Here is a 16,122-nt window from a genome sequence, read left to right as displayed (position 1 = left end):
GCTCACTGGACAACTTTGGACACTAGGTGGAAGTCTTCCTGTGCGGAGAATCTTGCTCGGATCCAGCAGACACACCCCCGGGTCACACTTCTCCCAAAGGGTCTTTCACTGGCCACCTGGCAGCTGACTGCATGACCCTCTCCCGGGGCCTTCGTCAGGAAAAGGGGCAGAGCCTCCAATTCCTCGGCCCCTGTCGGCACCCTCAGTGCCTTTGCCCCCCCACCTGCTTCGTTCCCTCCTCTCCAGCCCCCAGGGCTGCCAGGGCTGTCTTCTCTGCACGCGACTGCTCGGCCTTGTTCACGGGAGGAAAAGGAGAGACTAATGTGGACAGCGGCCTGCCTCTCCCTGTCCTAAATGCGCTGACCCCTGGATCTGTTCTCTCTCGTTTTCTCTCTCTCTCTCTCCACCCCCTTTATCTGTCACTCTATCATGCTATTGTTTATCTCACTCAATTATCACCTTTACCTATCACTTATCTATCACTTATCTCTCACTCACTGATCTCTCACTCACTGATCTCTCACTATTATGCATCATCGCAGCCCCCCGGAACTTGTGACCCCCTACGAGCTATCCCTGTCCCGTGCTAGGGTCTCCAGCTCTTCTGAGGGCTACTAGGCAAGAGCCTGCAACCCCCCCCCCCAAGCATCCTTGTTCCTTGAGGCAGAAAGAAACCCCCCCAAACACCTCCTGCTACGCCACCCGCACAGTTCCAAGTCCCAGAGCGATCTGAGCTGCGCATCCCTCGCTAGGCGCCACCCCGGGGGGGCTCTAACCGGGACCCGGACCCGGACAGGGGCCGGCGCACCTGCTCCCCTGGGCGCAAAGGCCGCTTTGGAGCCGCTCCCGCAGCGTTCCAGGCAGCCGTTGGACGGGCTGTCTTCGGGGGCCGAGTCGGGCTGCTTCCGCGCCGAGCAGACGTGGGTCTGCACGGAGGAGGCGGCGTCGGCGCAGGGCTGCGGCGGGCAGGAGGGCCGCCGGGACAGCGCCGAGCTGGCCGCCTGCGAGGCCAGCTCCTCGTCGAAGCGCTGGAGCGCGGTGCCGGGGCCCGGCGGCTGCGGGGCCACGTCGTCGGGGCGCGCGTGCGGGGCGCCCGGGCCCAAGCTGCTGGGCGGCGACTCGGAGCTGGCCTGCTGCGTGGGGCTCGAGTCCGAGCTGGCCTGCGCCGAGTTGCTGTGGCCGCCGTGGCGCCGGGGCTCCCCCTTCTTCCTCTTGCCCTTCCGCATGGTGGGTTCGCCCAGCCGCCACCGGGACCTACATGGGGCTGCTGGTCCCCAGGCAGCTGCCTCCCGCGGGGGCCGTCTGCCCCTGGCCCTGGGGAAGGCTTTGCCTGGCCTCCCGTCCGACCCGGACCCCATGCAGAACGGTCACCCCCGGCCTCTGTGACGTCACAAAGTCCAGGCTGGGGCCTACGGCAGGGCTCTGGGGACAGTTTTCCTCTCCGCGGGCGCCCCTCAAGCACCCGCGTCCGCCTGGCCGTTCCGCGGGGCCATAGGACCCGAGACCCCCTATTTCTGCCTTTCTGCTTCCCCTGGGGACCCTCTATCTTGGCATATCCCTGGGGGGTATGGCCCCCAAGACCCCCTAAAAGTGCCATCAAATCTCCCGTTGGCTCCAACCACCAACTCCCTCAAATTGCCCTTCCCCCAGAGCCGGCAAGTTTGGGGGAACTTTCTGGAGGATCTGAGAGCACAGGACAGAGAGTCTTCCCCTCTCCATCACCCCATAAGGAGCTGTGTCCTTCCCGCGGCACCCCCACTTCCAGAGTGGGTGACAGAACGGGGACTCCCCAATTTTTAGAAGAACCCTTGCATTCGGCAGTAGAGTTTCCCTTCCCATAGAGCAGCCCCGCAGGTGGGTAGGGGGACTGTCTCACGCGGCAGGGTGACTGTCTCACGCCGCCGGCCCCTTCAACCCCCAGCACGGCTGTGGCCTCAGCCCTGGCAGGAGTGAGTCCTGAGCACAGAGGCAGGAGTAAGCCCTGAGCACTGTCAAGTGTGGCCCCCAAACCACAAAAAAACAAACAGAAGCCCCTGTGCCCCCCCAAACTCAACCAAAAAAACCTTCACACAGCATCTTTTTGAAAAACTCCCATCAGACTCCTTAACAAGGACGGAGACATCACCTCAGAAACCTCCACCCTAGGGGCCAGTCGGGAGGAGAAGGAAACTTCCCCCAAGTGAACAGAGTCGCTTTCCTCTTAGGATGGAAGAGGGAAAGAGAAAAGTAGTTTTCGAATTAATTTTCGAATTGTGACGTACTTACACAGGCCACTGAGTGCCCCCTGGGAAGGTGGCACCTCCCGGGGAAAGTGTCGCCGAGAAGGTGAGTTGCTCGGCTGTCTCCCCGGAGCCCCCGAGCCCCCAGACCCGGCACAGGCTCGCCTGGCTGGAAGCCAGCGCCTCGCACAAGCAGAGCCAGTGGGACCGGCCTGCGAGAGAGCGTTTGCTTGGGGCTCTAGGGCCTGACAAAGACCCCGGGGGGTTTTCTTTCTGAGTTCAGCGGAGGTTCGGTTCCGTGGGAGCAGAGAGGGAGGCTCAGTTCCGTGACACTCTGGCTTCCCTGCCTCTGAAGACTGGATGAAGTCTGAGCATGGATGAATGAAAAACCTTCCTGAGGGGCTGGAGCGATAGTACAGTGGGGAGGGCGCTTGCCTTGCACGCGGTTGACCCGGGTTCGATCCCTGACATCCCATATGTGCCCCCAAGCACCGCCAGAAGTAATTCCTGAGCACAGAGCCAGGAGTAAGCCCTGAGCATCATGGGGTGTGCCCCCCCCCAAGTCCCTTGAGCGAGAAGATGGGAACCAAAGACCCACAAAGGATGCCTGGGCAAAGGCAGCTCAGATGGGCCCGATGTGGGATATTTGTCTGGCTCTCCATGAAGGGCAGTTTGGGGGACACAGGAGGTGACAAGAAGTTGGGAGTCCCTACTAGGAACATTGGATCCATGGGGTGGGGTGTCGGTGCCAAAGAGAAGCAGAGACGGGGACCCCATCCACAGGTGGCGCTGGTTCTGCAAAGTCCCATTCCCCCACCAGTAACTGTGGGTCCTGCCTGGCTTAAGTCAGCGTTTCTCGACCCAGCTCGGCCATATCGGCATCTGGGCGTGGTCTGCTGGGTAGCACCAGCAGCAACCTACCCCCAACATACACCTGACCACATTGCTCCATGCCCTTGATGGGTGAGAGAAGCAGACACACACACAACACACACACACACACACACAACACACACACAGACCCAGGAAACCCAGGGTGCTGTGCTGGAGGGTTGGGGTCCCCTTCGGGAAGGAGAAATCACGAAATCCCGTTAATCACCGATTTCTTGGGCGGACTCAGTAATATCTCATTTCGTCCTTTCCCTGAGATCTTAGAAGTCTATCTCGACTTGGCCCTCCTAACGATGTTGCACCAATGTTGCACCGGGGGCTCTTCAGGGTCAGGGGAATGAGATCCAGCTTGTTACTGGATTTTGCATATGAATACACCATGGGAAGCTTGCAAGGCTGTCCCATGGGGAAGGAGAAAACCTGTGGAATATGCGGGAGGGGGCTGGAGAGAGAGTCGAACCCTTCGCCCTGGCTCCAAGGGTCTCTTCCCAGGCCTGTGACCCAGCTGGATCAGTGTCACCCTAGAGGTCCTGCCCCCCTCCCCCGCCACTTCCGGCCTGCAGGGAAGCCCCCCCCACTTCTGCCAGGCTGTTACCCTCAGTCAAGACCTTGCCTTCTGCAGGGGCCATCGCCAACCCCTCTGAGCCCCAGATCACACATCAGGAAACATTTCCCCAGCGGGGTCCCCCCTGGGCCCTGCTTCAGGACTGCAGGGAGGGCGGAAGCCCAGGGCAGAGAGGCTCAGCGTAAGCCCCCGAGCTGGGACCCCTGGAAGTGGCTGCCCCAGGCTTATCCCCAGCAGCAAAGATGAGGAGTCCTGGGCCAGACCACAGCCTTTCCAGCTAGTGTGCCGAGGGGCAGCACCTCGGGCTGTGGCAGAGGTGAGCCTCGGGGGACGGTCGGGAGGCGGGGAGGGCCTGGGCTTGCACCCTGTGCCCGCAGCATGCCTGGCACCTGTGTCCTCAGACACCACTTCTTTCCCCCCGCCTGTGTTCAGAGGGGCAGAGAGGGAAGGGGCTCTGGGCTGGGGGCGCTGCCCAGGGTATTCCCCTGCCCACGGCTGTCCCCAGAGGGCTTGGTCTAGGGTCTGAGACACTATTTTTTGGGGGGTGGACACAGCCCTGAGGGTACAGAGGGGGAGAGCTGCAGGGGAGGCCCCCTGCAGTGCTCTGGGGGCGTGTGACACCAGGGATCAAACCCAGGGCCTGGCACAGGTGAGGCACAAGCTCTACCATTTGAGCCAGCCCAGCCCAGGGCCTTAGACCAAGGGCCACAGGCATGGGTGGATCCGGGAGGTTCAGCCACAGGCCCAGCTACTCCTCAGGGTCAGCTACTCCTCAGGGCCAGCTACTCCTCAGGCCCAGCTACTCCTCAGGCCCAGCTACTCCTCAGGGTCAGCTACTCCTCAGGGCCAGCTACTCCTCAGGCCCAGCTACTCCTCAGGGCCAGCTGCTCCTCAGGGCCAGCTACTCCTCAGGGCTGCTTCTCAGAGTCAGCTACTCCCACAGGCGCACTGCCCCCACAGGGCTCCCGGGGGGGGGGGGGCCGGCGGCTGGCAGACAGAGCCGGGCTCCCCAGCCTCATGTCTTTTATTGTAGCAGGGGAGACCAGAGACCAGTAAGCAGACGCGGAGCGAGCGAGGCGGGTCCTACAAACTCACACACGGTACAGAGGGTGGGGCCAGGGGGTTCCCCTGAACCCCGCTCCGGCTAACTCCGCTCCCTGCGGAAACAGGCGCCAGAGCGCACCCCTGGGGGCGCGGAACCAGACTCTCCGCCCAGCCCCAAGGGGAGAGAAGGCGCGCGGGGAGAGGGGCCCGCGCTCCGGGGCGCCTCACCGTCCGTCTGGCTCTGGCTGTCCGCAGTGGGGCGCGCAGCGGGGGGCGTGCACTGCACGTCCAGGGCGCCGTCGGGCCGGCTGGGGCAGAAGACGCCCGTGTGCACCTCGACGGCGGGCCCGTGCGGCGCGAAGGCGCTGCGGAGCAGGCTCTCCAGGCGGCGGCGCGCCTCGGCCTCCTCGCCGCGCGGCGGCTGCACCAGGATGCCCAGCAGCACCACGGGCGCGTGGCGCTCGCGGGCGCGCACCTGCTGCAGGCGCAGCTGCAGCTGCGGCAGCTGCGAGCGCAGCACGGACGCGCGGCACAGCACGAGCAGCAGCCGCCGGGCCGCGGCGACCGGGCCGCGCGCGCGATCGTCGGGCCCGGCCGGCGGCGTGGGCGCCCGCGCGCGCTTGCTCGGGGCCGGGCCGTCGGCGCCCCCCTCCTCGGGGCCCGCGCTGGGCTCGGCGCGCCGCTTGGAGCCGCCGCGGCCCGCGCTGTGCGTGCTGGACGCGGGCCCCGACGAGCGCCTGCGGGCCGCAGAGGTGGCGGGCGGCTCGGGGAGGTTCTGCGGCTCCTGACAGCTGTCCCCCGGCTCCTGGCAGCTGTCCCCCAGCTCCTGACAGATGTCCCCCGGCTCCTGACAGCAGCCCCCCGGCTCCTGGCAGCAGCTCTCCTGCTCCCACCCCTCGCTCACGAGCAGCACCTGGCCGTGGCGCTCGGCCGACGAGAGGGCGGGCAGCGGCTCGGGCGCCTCCACCTCGTCCTCCTCGGCGGGCTCGGGGGGCTCGGGGGGCTCGGGGGGCTCGGGGGACTCCATGTCGGGCCGGCTCTCTTGTCCCTCTGGGCCTGGAGCCCCGCTCCAAGGAGAAAGCGGCCCTTCCCCGGAGCATGTCACAATACCCCTGCGCCCTCCCGGGCCGGCCTCGCCTGTGGTTCCTTGGAAATCCTACAGTGTGGGCCGGGGGAGCGGGGTCGCGGCGGGGCGCAGGGCAGGGGCGCCGCTGGCCCTTTCTCCCACGTCACCGGTGCCTTCGGCAGCAGCAGGACACACCCGCGGACGCTCCGGGTGCTGAGACCTCCAAGGGGCCGGCCGGGCCCCTCCCGTGCGCCTTGGACTCTGCGGAAGCAGCGAGGAATCCTGAAGGCAGCAAAGGGGACCCCCCTCCCCAAAGGATCATCGGGAGGGGAGGGGGAGAGCCTCCGGGACCAGGATCTGAGTCACTCTGCCCAGAGCATGTCCCCACGGCTGTCCCCAGAGGGGCTCTGCCTAGGGCCAGAGACACATTTTTGGCGTGTGGGACACTGCTGGGGGTGCTGGGGGCCACCAGGGCACCCTACTGTGCTTTGGGGACTATGTGGCACCAGGGATCGAACCCAGGGCGCTGCCCTCTGATTTGACAGTGCAGTGCCTGCATTTATGTACCACCAGGAGGCGGTAGAGATGGTGTGTGTGTGTGTGTGTGTGTGTGTGTGTGTGTGTGTGTGTGTGTGTGTGGTGAGCTGCGGCCTCAGTGCTGACCAGGTGCCCCAGGTAGGCCGCTGTGGCCTTCGAGCCTGCCCCTGGCACTGGCGACACAGTGCGTGGGCATAGGTGCCATTCAGGTGGGCGAGAAGTGCCCGTCTCCCGACATCTCCAAGTCTGTACTCCCAGCAGCACTGTGAGCACTGTACTATGAGTGGGGGTCTCTGGAGGGGGGGGTCCTCTCTTTTTTTCCTTTTTTTTCAGTTCCAAAGCTGAAAACATGGTGATTTTTTTGTTTTTGTTTTTGTTTGTTTGTTTGTTTTTGCTTTTTGGGCTACACTCAGCGATGCTCAGGGGTCACTCCTGGCTCTGCACTCAGGAATTATGCCTGACAGTGCTCAGGGGACCATATGGGATGCCAGGGATCAAACCCAGGTCGGTCGCGTGCATCTCTCGCTGTACTATCGCTCTGGCCCCCATGGTTGCGTTTCAATCATATGGGGGTGGGCGGCTGGAGCAATAGCACAGTGGGTAGGGCATTTGCTTTGCACGCGGTCGTTTCAGGTTCGATTCCCAGCATCCCATATGGTCCCCTGAGCACTGCCAGGAGTAATAATTCCTGAGTGCAAAGCCAGGAGTAGCCCCTGTGCATCGCTGGGTGTGACCCAAAAAGAAAATAAAATCATACAATGGGGACATTGGTGATGGGAAATGTGCACTGGCGAAGGGACAGGTGTTGGAACACATGACTGAAATCCAATCATGAAACAATTTTGTAACTGTTTATCTCAATGTGACTCTCTTTTAAAAATAAACTGTTTCAGCATCCATCCCTCCACCAATGTACGACTGGGGTCTCTTTCTTATTTATTTATTTATTTATTTTTTGCTTTTTGGGTCACACCTGGCGATGCACAGGGGTTACTCCTGGCTCTGCACTCAGGAATCACCCCTGGCGGTGCTCAGGGGACCATATGGGATGCTGGGAATCGAACCTGGGTCAGCCGTGTGCAAGGCAAACGCCCTACCTGCTGTGCTATTGCTCCAGCCCCTGGGGTCTCTTTCTTAAGGCCGTTCTTGAGGGTTCCCCCGGGTGACCTAATCACCTCCCAAAGGCCTGCTTCCTGGGTCCCTCTCCTGGGAATTAGAGTTCACCAGGTGCAGACTCTGGCATAAGTAAGTTGTCCCTTGAACTTTCAAAACCCAACAGAGCCAGCAGCAGGATTTGAACCTGGGGAGACCAGTGCGGACCCCAGCCTCCTTGTGAGAACTCGTGTGTTTGGTTCATTTACTTTTTAGTTTCTAAGGCCACATCCAGCGGGGCTCAGGGCTTACTCTTGGCTCTGCACTGTAGGAATTATTCCTGGTGTGTTCCGGGGACGAAATGGGATGCCGGGGATCGAACTGAGGGAGGCCACGTGCAAGGGAGAGGCCGCACCTGCTGTCCTCTGGCCCCGATCCTCGTGTGTCTTTCAGCGATGCTGCTCTGTGGCAGCCAGTCACGAGCCAGAGCTCAGCAAGCCACACGGTCCTGCACGGAGACGCAGAGACACGGAGGCCCACTGAGCCACCCGCACCGGAAGTGAGCAGAAGGCGGTGGGGGGTGGCTCCTCACAGCCTGCAGCTGGGCGAGGGTCCAGTCTGGGCCGAGCCTTTCCCTCCAAGTGGACTGCCCCACTCCCCTCTCATATCAGAGCACCTTTCCTATGGCCATTCTGCTGTTTTGGTTTATATTTTGGCCACACCTTGCAGTGCTCAGGGCTGACTCCTGACTCTGTGCTCAGGGATCACTCCTAGTAGTGCTCCGGGAACAATATGTGGTGCCTTGGGTTGAACTTCGGTCAGCCTTGTGCAAGGGAAGTGCCTCAGTCTCTCTGCTATTCACTGGCACCAACATGTTTGCTTTCTTTTTTTTTTTTTTTGGCTTTTTGGGTCATACCAGGTGATGCACAGGTGTTACTCCTGGCTTTGCACTCAGGAATTACTCCTGGTGGTGCTCAGGGGGCCAATCAAACCCGGGTTAGTCACGTGCATGGCAAACGCCCTACCTGCTGTACGTGCATTTTTAAAGCACTTCTCACATGCTGAACTGTAGCATCCCCCATAAGGCTACCTCGAGAGATGCCCCCCAAGAGGGCACAGCCTCCCTACCAGGGAAGAAAAAGACAAACCCTCCCAACCACCCTGCTTTGCGATCAAGGAGGCTATGGTGAGCCTTCCAATGCAAGGGAGCACTGAGTGAAGAGCAGTCCCAGGGTCCTTTGGCAAAGTCCTTCATGCTGCTTGCTGCTGGGGCAACTGTAGGCAGTACCTGCTCTTCGGCCAACGGGCGGAGGAAAGGGGTCTGGTGGGGAAGTGGGAAGGAGGTGTGGGCCTGGCCAGAAGGACCCGGAAGCGGGAAGCTGGGGGTATCCCCAGTGTCTTACATGATGGCACTCTGGAAACCAGGCTATGAAAGCACGCGATGTCATGGTAAGATGCTCATAGGACGATGTTGAAAGGAGAAATTAGGTTGCAGAGCAGCCTGCCTTTGAGTCACCCCCTTTGTGAGTGAAAATGTCATCATCGTCATCATCATCATCATCATCATCCCGTTGATCGTCAAATTTCTTGAGCAGTCTCAGTAACGTCTCCATTCGTCCTAGCCCTGAGATTTTAGCAGCCTCTCTTTATTCGTCCTTCCCAACGATGCCGCATTGGAGGCTCTTTCAGGGTCAGGGGAATGAGACCCAGCATTGTTATTGGTTTTGGCATATGAATACACCATGGGGAGTTTGCAAGGCTCTCCCATGTGGGCAGGAAATTCTCGGTAGCTAGCGAGGTTCTCCCAGAGGGAGAACTAAGCTATAAAATGTCATAGCTTCGTGGCTTTGCGCTTATAGGAGCTTGGTTTTAAGTCTCTGGGTGTGAGCCTTTGGTGGGATTACACGGCACTGGGGGCAGTCCCTGGGTGTGACCGCCTAGCTACTAGAAAATGGGAAATCTGGGCGGAAGAGGCCCAGTCCCGATCCGAGCAGGCTTGGAGGTCTCAGCCCCGGGTCCCACACACCTGGGTTCCTCTGACGGTACCTTCATGCATGAGGCTCCTCCAAACATGTGGAGAGGGGCCTTGAGCGTGGCTGTGGCTAGGCTCCGGAGGTCTTTGGCCGAGGGAGCACTGCTCGGAGCAGGGAGGGAAGCTGGAGCCCATCCCATCCTAGAGGCCCCGGGGAAGACAGGTGCGGGGACAAGAAATGTACACACATAAAGTGGCGTCATACTGTTGGCCAGCGTGACTAGGTCATGGGTGGAGAGTTGCCAGGTTTAGCAACAAAAACACAGGAGCCACAGGACAGCGTGGCCATCGTGAGTTCAATCCTGGCACTGCAGATGGTGCCCTATCCCCATCAGGAGTGACCACAGAGCCAGGAGTAGTCTGAGCACTGCCAGGTGTGGCCCCCAAAACAACTGTATCACTGTCGTCCCATTGTTCATCGATTGGCTCAAGCAGGCACCAGTAATGTCTCCATTGTGAGACTTGTTACTGTTTTTGGCATATTGAATATGCCACGGGGAGTTTGCCAGGCTCTGCCGTGCTGGCTAGATACTCTCTGTAGCTTGTCGGGCTCTCCAAGAGGGACGGAGGAATCGAACCTGGGTCGGCAGCATGCAAGGCAAACGCCCTACCTGCTGTGCTATTGCTCCAGCCCCAAAACAAATAAACAGATAAATACAAGATATCCTGTTAAATTTGATTTTTCAATAGGCGATAAATATTCTTAGTAAAATTATTTCTTGTTTAACTAGAATCCGGATGTTAGTGCATGTGTGCTGTTTGCAGTCCCAGATGGGGGACTTTCCTTTGTTCCCCTGTGTTTTTCTGTAACAGTGTTAATTACTTTTTTGAGGGACCCACAGCTGGCGGTGCTGGGGGCTGACTCCTGGCTCTGTGCTCAGGGATCACACCTGCTGGGGCCCCGGGGACCAGAGCGGGTGCCGAGGATTGAATTCTGGTCAGCCGTGTGCAAGGCAAGCACCTTGCCGGCTGTGCTCTGCCTCCAGCCCCATTTTACTTTAGACGTAGAAAGAGGAGCCAGCTGGAGCCCTGCCCGGCGTGGGAAAGTTTCGAGGGACGCGTGCTGTCTTCCTGGGGTCCTACCCGCTAAGGATCAGGGCCTCCGGCTCTGCTGCCCGCCTGGCGAACCCGACCGCCAGGTGGCGCTGCTGGGCTGCAAAAGGCGGAGGACAGAAGGCTGCACATTAGGTATTGGGGGGCGGGGGTGGGGCACTGGGGGGTGGGTGTCAGGGGCTGTGGGGTGAGTTCTAGGAGCCCGGCGGGGGCGGGGAGGCGGAAAGAGCTGGGTGCAGCCGGCGCTCCATCCCCAAAGCACTAGCGCGCCTTTCTCTGCAAAGCCCAGGTGCTTTCACTGTGGGCTGAGTCCCAGGTTGCATATCAGCTACCGACTGCACCCACACTGGGGGGGCGTGGGGGGGCGGGGTCGCGGGTCCTTTCCTCAAGCTGCAGCCCCAGCTGGACCCCATCTGCTTATGCCCCAGCGATGCCTCTTCCTTGAGAAATGTGCTGGACGCTCCAAGGCGGGCAACGGAGGGGCGAAGGGTGTGCTGAGCGCCCCACGGGGAGAGAGGACGCCTTGGGGGTAGCCTGGGGACAGGCTTAGAAAAGCCCGCACCTCCCTCGGCCCCGCGGCTGCTAAAGGAGAAGTTCAGCGATTGCTTCTCGTCGCATCCAGAGTCCTCTGAGGCCCTGGCCAAGCTGGGCGCTGGGCATGAGGTCCTGCCCTTCAGCGGAGAGGGTCACGGTGCCTCTGGGCTCTGTTTGAGGAGGAAATGCAGGCTCTGACGTGGGCACAGAGCTCTGAGGTGTCCTGCCTCCCCAGACCGGCTCTGACGCGGGGACAGAGCCGGCCACTCCCACACGAGGACACAGCCGCTGGCCCGAGTCTGTGGAGAGAAGCAGAACATAAAGCAGAGCCATCGGTTTGGAAAGAGAAATGTCCTGGGGGAGAGAGTTCAGTCCCAGGGGCCGCAGTGGAGCTTGGCGGGGGTAGAGGTGGCGGGTAGGTTAATTTGACGTCAGTTTGGCAGCCTTGCTTCACAGACGGTCAGGCATTATTCCGGATGGTGTGGGGAAGGGACCTTTGGATGGATTGAATGTTTTGAGCAGTAGGTTTTGAGGTTCTGGAGAGACAGCACAGCAGAGAGGGTGCTTGCCTTGCTCCCGGTGGATCTGGGTTCAAATCCTGGCACTACATATAGCCCCCCAAGCTCTTCCAGGAGTGATCCCTGAGCACAGCATCAGGAATAAGCGCTGGGCACCATCAGGTGTGGCCCCCAAACCGAAGTAACAACAACAACAACAACAAAAATCTATAGCACTGTATCACTGTCATTCTGTTGCTCATAGATTTGCTCGAGTGGGCACCCGTAATGTCTCCATTGTGAGACTCGTTGTTACTGTTTTTGGCATATCAAATGCGCCACGGGGAGCTTGCCAGAATCTGCCGTGTGGGTGAGATACTCTTGGTAGCTTGCCGGGCTCTCCGAGAGGGGCAGAAGAATCGAACCTGGGTCGGCCACGTGCAAGGCTAACGCCCTACCTGCTGCGCTATCACTCCAGACAAAAAACACCCAAACCAATTGTAGGTTTTGAACAAAGTCACAGCGTGGGTGGGTCTCAGCCAACCAACTAGGGTCCGATAAAAGGGAAGGAAGAGGGGAAAGAGAAAAGGAGAGAAGAAGAGGGGGCAAGGGAAGAATAGCAAGAGGACTGGTTGGCCCAAGGAAAGGGAGAGGGGGAAGGGGAGTGGAAGGGGATGGGGGAGGGGGAGGGGGGTCTGTCAACCTTTGGACTTGAACTGCCCCATCCACCCATCCAAGCCACCCTGGGGTTGCAGCTTCCTGACTTGGATTCTGGCCTTGACAAGCCCCCACAATGGTGAGAGCAAATTCCTTCAATAAATCTCTCACCCTGTGTGTGTACAAACACAACACAACACACACACAGACATGTGTCGCACACATTTATATCCACACCATGCACACACGTATCTCTCCCCCCCACATACACACATGCACATGTGTGTGTGTGTCTCTCTCTCTCTCTCTCTCACACACACACACACACACACACACACACACACACACACACAGTATTTCTCTGGCACTCTGACTAACCCTGGGAGCCGGGGGCCTAGTTGAGAGCAGCAACGCAGACAATTCCCGGGACATTCCACACCCCTGAATGTCGCGTGTCGCAGGTTCGGTGCAGGTTCTGGGGCGGAAGGCCACTCTCCGGGACTGCCCCTGGGTGCCCAGGCCATGCGAGGGGAGGCCCAGCAGCCCTGCCCTCTGCGGCTCACCTCGGAACCCAGGAAAGCGCCTTGTCCTGCTCTGCCATCACGGCCACAGGCTGAGGGACACGCAGGGCCCGGGCCCAGAGGACAGAGCAGTGAGGACGTGGACGCTGGGGGGTGGGAGAGGCAAGGGGCGACCCCTGATTGACGTCCAGGCTCTGAGCCTTCATGTTTGTGGTGGGTGGTTGCTGGGACCCAGTTGGATTCGGGGGGCTCGCACCGCAGGTGGACGCTCCCAAGACACCTCCTCCATGCAGCCTGCCCTCCCACTTAGCTCTGTGCCCGCTGGTCGGCGGTGCAGGAGACAGGGACGCCCTCTGCTGGCTTTGCTGGCTGTGTGGCTGGGGTGGGGCGTCCTCCCCCAAGGCCAGTGGCGGGTGGCCCCATCCATCATCAGAGCCCACGACTGGGACCCTCAAAGGCCCCAGAACCCGGTGGGGGCCTCAGAGAGCCTTCCTCCCGCCTCTGTGGTGATCTCTGGTCTTCGCCCTTTCCAGTGATGGTCAGTTCCAGGGTCAACAGGCTGTGGGGGTTTCGCAGATGCCCAGAGAGTGACAGTTCAAGGAAGCTGAGGTGAAGATCTCACCTCCTCCAGGAAGCCTTCCAGAAGAGGGTCAGTCAGGGCCAGGAGATTACTGCAGGGGCTGAGCCCCTGCTTTGCATGTGGCGATCAGGGTTCCATCCTCGGCACCGCATTGCCCCCAGACACGGCTGGGTACGGCCCCCAAATCCAAGGCAGGACCTGAGCAGGACAGTTTAGGGTGCTTCTGCTCCTTCTCCCTCATTCGATGTTGAAACTTTCCAACCTGCAGAGAAGTTCGGGTGCAAGCACCCCCCCACAGTGCCCTGACTCTCAGGCCCTGAGCACAAGCTGCTGATATTGTGTCACCCCACGGCCTCAGCCCAGCCCCTCGGGGAAGGAAGTCCCCCCCCACATCCCGAAACCAGAATTCTCATCAGCGCCATGGCGGGGGACCGCGCCTCTGGCTCCGGGACCCCTCTGGTGACTTGTGTCTGCGCCTGCGTGCTATGGCCCCGGACCCCACCGAGGTGCTTGCGTGACCCCTCACCGAAATGTCCCCCCCTTCGTGGTAATGTCGCCTCCTGGGTTGGGGACCGCCCTCGGCCAGTGAAAGCTGGAAGGAGGCGCCCTCGCCCGCTGCTGTGCGTCTCCTGGTCCAACCCAGGCTCGCTCGGAGTATTTAAGAGAAGGAGCGCTTCTCTGGGCGCGGGCACTCGGGACGCCGGTGGGCGCGGGCACTCGGGGGGCGGGGGCATTGGCTGGAGCAGGCATTCTGGGGACGCTGGTTGGGGTGGGCACTCAGGGACACTGGCGAGGGTGGGCACTCGGGGGTGCTGGTTGGGGCGGGTCTTTGGGGGATGCTGGTTGGCGCGGGCACTCGGGGGATGCCGGTGGTCCTCTAGCTCCTCCCCACTCTCCCCTGAACCGTGGAGCATCCGTCTGGCTGAGCAGGCGTGGCTGAAGCGCGTCCCCCGACTCTGCCAGACGGTGCCTCTCCCACCCCGCCCCCAGTCTCCCGCTAGAATATCTCTTTGGTTCTGTTTGGGGGCCACACCCAGCAGTGCTCAGGGTTCCTCCTGGCGGTGGCTGGGGGCCCGTATGGGTGCGGGGATGGAACGCAGGCCAGCGGTGGGCGGGGCTAGTGCCCTCCCCCGTGCTACTGCTCTGGTCCTCCCAGCTGGTGTTTCTCTAGACGAATTTACCCATGGGATGGGGTGGCAGAGGGACAGTGGTGGGAGGGCTGAGGCAGTTTGGTGGTGGCTGGGCACAGCAGCTTCGTACGTCAGTACCCGTGCTAGGCTCTAATCCGGTTTTTAGCATTAATACGTATCGTGATGTGTAAGTTGTTGAGAGAGCTGAGGGGAAGAGGCAGACTGTGGTTGTCTCAGGGTGGGGTGCAGGCCAATCCCCAGCCTACAGAATGTGCCAGAATTTATTTTAACGTAGTTTAGAAAGGAAAAGAACTTCCTCCACTCAATTTTTTTGTTTTTTCCTTAAAAATCACTGCGAGGGGCTGGAGCGATAGCACAGCGAGGAGGGCGTTTGCCTTGCACGTGGTCGACCCGGGTTCAAATCCCAGCATCCCATATGGTCCTCTGAGCACTGCCAGGAGTAATTCCTGAGTGCAGAGCCAGGAGTAACCGCTGTGCATCACCAGGTGTGACCCATAAAACAAACAAAAAAAATAAATAAATAAACAAAAAAAATCACTGTGAGTTCATGGATATTTTTTGTTGCTCTGGCCACACTCAGCGCTCGGGGCTCTCCTGGCTGTGCCCAAGGAGCACTCCTATGAGGTGCTGGGGACCAACTGAGTCAGCTGCACGCAGACAACTGCCTCATCCCTGTACTGCCTCTCCAGTCTGGGCCCATGGATTTTTTAAAATTTATTTTCAAAATTTAATTTTTAATTTTTTTCTGTCTTTATATTGAATCACCGTGAGATAGTTACAAAGTTGTTCATGATTGGGTTTCAGTCATGTAATATTCCAATGCCTGTCCCTTCATCAGTGTACATTTCCCATCACCAATGTCCCTCGTTTCTCCTCGCAGCTCCCCACCCCCGAACCTGCCTCTCTGGCAGGGACAATCTCTCTCTCTCTCTCTCTCTCTCTCTCTCTCTCTCTCTCTCTCTCTCTCTCTCTCTCTCCCTCCCTCCCTCCCTTTAGGCATTATGGTTTGCTATGCAGACACTGAATGATCATTTCTAACTGTGATGTTCTGAGTGTGCTGTAACTGTAGTTGCTCACTGTTCAGATTCCCTGCACTGAAGCAAGGGGCGGAAGCGGTCCCTCCAGATGTTTTCGAGGTGTTTCTTCCCTTCTTGGCTGCTGCTGTGGCGCCGAGAGGCTCACTTGTTCTCGTGGGGAGGTTTGCAACTTGCACTCACGTTTGTTCAGTGGTGCTGCTGGCTGGGGGTGGCACACCCTGCTCTAGTCCCCACGGCACGGCCCCTCCGCACAGGGGGCTGGCCCCTTGATCTGTACTGCAGGCATGCTCTGTGCAGTGGCACTCCTTGTCACAGTGGTGGTCGCTGGAGGTGACTGCCACGCTCCCATGGGTGCTCCTCAGAGGTCACACTCCCCAGGTGTGACTGCACATATTTTCGGTTGTGGGGCTTGCTGGGGTCACACTTTTGCGGTGCTTACACACAGCTAACTCTGGTATGGATTTTCCTTTTTTCCAGCACAGGGGAGCAAAGAGACTAAAGCTATAGGGGGATAGTTCATGTGGGTGTCAGGGATTCAAACTCATGACCGAGTGCTCCTTTAGTCCTTCTGCTCGTCCTCTAAGCGCTAAAGGCATCCTTTAGGCTGGCTTCTGGGTCCCTTGCCATGAGTATATTTATCTCCATC

This window comes from Sorex araneus, chromosome X (assembly GCF_027595985.1).
Source record: "Sorex araneus isolate mSorAra2 chromosome X, mSorAra2.pri, whole genome shotgun sequence".
Lineage (NCBI taxonomy): Eukaryota > Metazoa > Chordata > Mammalia > Eulipotyphla > Soricidae > Sorex > Sorex araneus.
The sequence above is the reverse complement of the archived record's forward strand: the minus strand, read 5'-3'. Positions refer to the sequence as shown.